The sequence below is a fragment of the Lygodium microphyllum genome, chromosome 13, assembly GCF_053477565.2.
Source record: "Lygodium microphyllum isolate KBCC chromosome 13, Lygodium_microphyllum_v1.1.10, whole genome shotgun sequence".
NCBI classification, from domain to species: Eukaryota; Viridiplantae; Streptophyta; class Polypodiopsida; order Schizaeales; family Lygodiaceae; genus Lygodium; species Lygodium microphyllum.
Window position 1 is genome coordinate 19,387,989 of NC_141147.1, and position 6,000 is coordinate 19,393,988.

At 40.2% G+C, this 6,000-nt stretch overlaps 1 pseudogene; it reads right to left on the reverse strand.

Moving 5' to 3' along the window:
- The window catches only part of LOC148026393 (uncharacterized), a 118,525-nt pseudogene extending 113,494 nt beyond the window's left edge, over nt 1–5,031 (reverse strand).
- Between the last annotated feature and the right edge of the window lie 969 nt (nt 5,032–6,000).

A 6,000-nucleotide genomic window follows, 5' to 3' on the forward strand; every position in this document is an offset into this window, starting at 1 on the left:
TAAGAACAAGGGCAAGGTAAAAGAAAAACAAATCCATGTAGTGCAGACCTTAGAATTAAAGGGGCATGAAAAGTACAAATCTTTAGAGGTCTTGCACATGGATGTACAACACAAGTGTTGTATGTCAACTTCTATGTGGCAGCCTACTTTTGGGCCACCTGATTTAGTTAGAGTACATGGATTGATAGCTGGAAAGAGGGTTAGAGTCATGATTGATGACTCTGCTACACATAATTTTATAAATTATGCACTTGTCAAAAAATTGAAACTTCCCCAACAAAAGAGTGGGCATCAATATGTTGTTTGTATAATGCAAGGCCAAGACAATAAAATATGGGATACAATGGTATCCAATTTGGAAATTGAGATTCAAGGATATAAAGATAAACTTGATTTCCAAATTATGAACATGGAAAGAGCTGATATTGCTCTAGGGAGGGAGTGGCTATGGGGATTGGAACCATCCTTAAAACGTAGTTACCATCATAATACACTGGAATTTGAAAGGGATAGTAAGACTTTTGTCATTCAAGGTGAACATGAAGTATTTGATAATCCTTTGCTGTGTTCTACTAAAGTTCAAAAGCTAATAAAGAAGGAAGTTTGTGAGGTATACATGTTATGGTCTCTTCCTATACAAAACACTTTTACTTTTTGTAATATAAAGCAACAATTTTCTTATGTTTGTGAGTTGAATGTAAATAATGAATTAAGTAGTTTGTTAGATGATTTTAAAGATGTGTTTCCTTCTGATTTACCAAGTGGCCTTCCACCAGATAGGGGTGATATAAATCACCCAATTGACACAAATAAGGATACACACCCTATTTCTAAACCACCGTATAGGTTAAGTGAAACACAGCATCAAGAAGTTGAAAGACAAATTAAGGATTACCTTGATAAAGGGTTTATACAACCCATTAATTCACCTTGGGCTTCACCAATTTTATTAGTAAAGAAAAAAGATGGTTCTATGCGACTTTGTGTTGACTATAGAGCACTTAATAAAATAATGATGAAGAATAAATTTCCTATGCCCAGAATGGAAAATCTTTTTGATCAATTACAAGGGGCAAAATCCTTCACAAAGATAGATTTAAGATCAGGCTATCATCAAGTAAGAATTAAGGCACAAGATGTTCCCAAGACAGCATTTTGTACTAGATACGGGCATTATGATTTTTTGGTGATGCCTTTTGGCCTCACTAATGCACCAGCTACCTTTATGAAGCTGATGAATAGTGTTTTACGGCCCTATCTAGGACATTTTGTAGTAGTCTTCTTGGATGATATCTTGATCTTTAGTAAATCAAGAGAAGAACATTTGGAACACTTAAAATTAGTATTCCAACTGTTAAGAACACATTCCCTTTATGCGAAGAAAACTAAATGCGAATTCTTTGCACAAGAGGTCAAATATTTAGGGCATATTATCTCGAAAGAGGAAATCAACATGGATCCAAAAAAAGTAAGAGCAATTATTGAATGGCCATCTCCAAGGAACCTGAAAGAGCTGCAGATCTTCCTAGGTTTATCTGGATTTTATCGTAGATTCATTCGAGATTATGCCAAAATAGCCGTTCCAATGACAGACCAACTTAAAGGGAAAGGAAAGAGCTTCAATTGGGGAACAGACCAAAATGAAAGTTTTCAAAAACTTAAGGTAGCTATTGCTACAGCTCCAGTATTATTAATAGTGGATCCCAATAAACCATTTGTGGTTGAAGCTGATGCCAATGATAAGGCGATAGGCGCGGTCTTATTACAAGAAGGTCGACCAGTTGCTTTTGAAAGCAAGAAATTAGACCGTGCAAAACAGAATTATTATGTTTATGAGAGGGAGCTATATGCAATAGTACATGCAATGAAGAAATGGAGGCACTATCTGTATGGTGCCAAACTTTTGATTTTATCAGATCATGAAAGCATTAAGTGGCTTAATGATCAACCGGATTTACACGGGCGTAAAGCCAGATGGGCCGAACTCCTCCAAGAGTTCGACTATGAGATAAAATATAGAAAAGGAAAGTATAATATAGTAGCTGATGCACTCAGCAGAATGCCCATAATTAACGAATTGAGTTTTATTCAATTCACTTCCAACTTGCTTGAATCTTTAAAAGGAAAATGTTAGGTTGATCCGGCATATTCCAACATATGGGAAGCAATAAAAAATGGGGATCCAAATGAAAGTGCTTCTACTGACGAAGGAATATCTGAGGATGTTCAACAAGGAAATGGAGCATCAGGGGTTGCTCAAACCAGATTCAAGTGAAAAAAATTTACCATTGATAATGGTTATTTACTCTACAAGGGTAGGGTATGTGTCCCGAAAGATACAGAAATAAGGTGCCAGATACTCTTTGAGTGTCATGATACCCCTAGCGCGGGACATCTAGGAGTTAATAAGACTTATAGTCTTATTAAAAGGCAGTTCTATTGGCCTGGAATGAATAAGGACGTCCTTGACTATGTGGTCAAATGTAATAAATGCCAGGTTAATAAAGCTGAAAGATTGAAAATGGGAGGACTTCTCCATCCACTAGAGATTCCTTCGAGAAAATGGGAGAGTATCTCCATGGATTTTATTGTTGCTTTACCCAGAACACAGAGGGGGCACGACTCTGTGTGGGTGATTGTGGATAGGTTAGCCAAAATGGCTAGGTTCATTCCAACTTCAACTGATGTTAAAACACCAGAATTGGCTAGATTGTTCGTAGAGAACATATACCAATTGTATGGCCTTCCGGCAAATATAGTTTTTGATCGGGATAGAAAATTTGATAGCCAATTTTGGCGTGCGGTATTTAGAAAATTGGATACTAAACTTAGCATGAGTACGGCGGATCACCCGCAAACTGATGGGCAAACTGAAAGGGTTAACCAAATCCTTGAAGATATGCTTAGGGCATATGTAAGTAAAAGGCAAACTAATTGGGAAGAGTATTTACCGATAGCAGAGTTTGCATATAATAGTGTCAAGCACTCTTCCACTGGATATAGTCCATTTATGTTAATGTATGGGTTTCAGCCCAGAGCTCCTTTTGCAGTAGGACTGCATAAGGAAAAGGTTCAAGCAGCCAAAGATTTTTTGGAGGATATGAATAGTATGTTAAAATTTGCTCAAGAAAATATTAAAAAAGCTCAAAATCGAGCTAGAGCATATGCAAATCCTCACCGAAGGGACATCTCCTTTAAAGAAGGAGAATTGGTCTATCTTAGGGTGCCTGAACAAACTAAAACTATGAAAAAGGGACAATGTCCAAAGCTTTCACCAAGGTATTGTGGTCCTTTCATAATACTTAAAAAGGTGAAAGAATTGGCTTACAAGCTCCAACTACCTGTTGGTAGTAAAATACATCCAGTTTTTCATATAAGTAAATTAAGGAAGAAGCTGAGTGATTTGGATAATCTAATCTTAAATGATGACATTGAGGAGCTATTAAATGACCAATCTAATCCACATGAACCAGAAAGAATATTAAATGTTCATAATAGACGAACAAGGAATACTATTTATCAAGAATACTTGGTTAAATGGAAAGATTGTTCAGAAGAAAGCTCAACATGGGAGCGAGTAAGTACTTTAAAGAAAAGATTTCCCAATTTACAGTTAGACCTTCCAAGTATCGTTTTCGAGGACGAAACCGATTCTTAAGGGGAAGGAAATGTGACATTAATGTGACATTAAGGTAAATCAAGGGAAACATGCACGAGGATGACCGTCCAGGGTCTAGGGCGCCCGAACGGGGTTTAGGGGAGCCTAGAATCAGAGAGAGTCCAAGAATAGTAGGACTCACCAAGGTTTGATGGCTGGCAATCGGATCACGATGGGTCTGGCCAGCAATAAACTAGGCAAGGCTGGGAGGTGAAAGGATTGCTCGTGCTCATTCATCCCGACTGCTTTTCCTCTGGCTTTATGGTCTTCTTCAGAGCCTTGTGACAGGAATGCCCTCTTCGAATCGAGCTATGGGGCCCGCACACGGTCACACAAGAAGGCTTTGCTGTAATAGACTTTTGTGGGCTGACTGTGTAGGACTGCTGCCTGTCCCACAGGATCACTGCATACAAAAGTGGCTGTAACTCTCCAATGGGAGCTCCGATCGGGGAGCTTTCGAGCTCTAGTCAAAGGTATCGATCCCCTCTACGCAAAGAGCATAGGTATGTAATAACAGGTCTTATACAGAAAATTCTGTAATAAGAAATGCGCGGCTGAACTGTGCAGTCCAGCACCCTGCTTTTAACTCTGAGAGGCCTGTTTTGAACAGTCAATACCCTGTAGGGTCTAACCAACTTATCAAACTGAATGAGGACCTTTGGGAGACCTATGAGTTGGAAGTTGTCCTGTAAATCATTGTAGGTTGAAAGTCGCTGCTAATATGATCCAAACCATTGCCACCATGGCCAAATGCATCCAAACCATTGCCACCATGGCCAAATGCATCTGCCAATAAGAGCATAACCTTGTCAAACATGATCATCTCAAGACCAATCATAAGCATCATTACCAAGATTGCCAATCAAAGGCATAGGCATATCCCGTGAGTACCATTGCCACTTGCATGAATCTTCATACCAACATAAGCATATAAGTGCCACTATCAAGGAAATCAAAGTGTCAAGCCTTAGCTTTACAACTAAATCACTACATTTTAGGCATACATCCCATGATTCCTCACACATCCAATGCATTCCATTGCTTCAAAACCCCTCGAGTTTAAAGCTGGTAGCGCTTTTCCAATTTCCTTTTCGTTGGGCAGATCAATAAGCTGATGTGAAGCTTTGGTTTTCAGAGAGACCCAAAGATTGTTGGAAATGCTTCTAAAGAATACAGATTGCTTCAGACAACAAAAGTTCTGTGATCCAGAGTTGCCCAGCTAAACACATTTGTGATGATACCCTCAATAAACCAATCCTGGTGCCATTGCTACGGACACAACCAGTGCAGCAGGAACCATCCACGAGGGCAAACTCAACCATAGCAGCTCCTTTACGAAACTGGGCTGTTTGTGTGGTACTATGTGCTGCCATCTCTGTGCACACTTCTGGGGTGAGAAATGCATTGGACCGTCTATTGCTATATGGGCAACATCTTCAAGTAGTAATTCAAAGCGCAGCAAAGTGCACGCCCATCAACAAAGGATGTAGAGCAGTTTTTCATTGAAATGCCATACTTATTGGATCTGACCTATACCCACTCCAGCAGCAACAGATCAACAAGTGATGAAACAACATATATGACTCCCAATCCATTTGATCATCCTTGGTTGTCCATTGCTAGTCTCAAGATTGCGCTGTTGAACAGCAGTGAGTATTGCATTCATAAAAATAGCATCCAACTCATGCTGTAATCTGGCTTCTTTGGTTTCAGCATGTGCCCCAAAATCTCTATAATGAGACCAACACGATCAAGGACATGTTTACCCGACCATGTGCCTCAGCAAGAAGCCATGGATCCTGACTCCAAGCTCATATATCAGCATGCACTGTTCTGAAATGTACATTGGTGGCAGCTTCCCCTGTTTTCTGGCAGTGCACCCCAGTGTGTACAGTAGCACGATTGATGGAGAGGATGCTAAAGATGCTAATGATGATGAAGATGATGACGAGCATCCTACAAACGCTCCCAAATTGACGTGCATAGCAATAAACAGAGACCAACGATGTTGATGCAGAGGGTGATGATGACTGGCCACATAATCAAGATCAATGCCAATTTTTGCAAGCAAATTGAAGGGTTGTAGCACTGCAAAACATGTCTACATCGGCATCATCCGGACGGAGCAAGTACCCATGCCAAATGAGATGGCATAAAACTGATGTCTGGCTGACAATGGTGTCTGCGAAGACCCGCGTGTCCTCTCTCGTATTCCCCTCTGGCACATCAACAACGTAAGACTCCACCACAATGGTGGCTGGCTTGCCATCGGCCTCGAATTCATGTAGCGTCGTCACCGACCGGTAGTTGTGCAGTCGATGCTGGCCGCCTACAATCTTGAA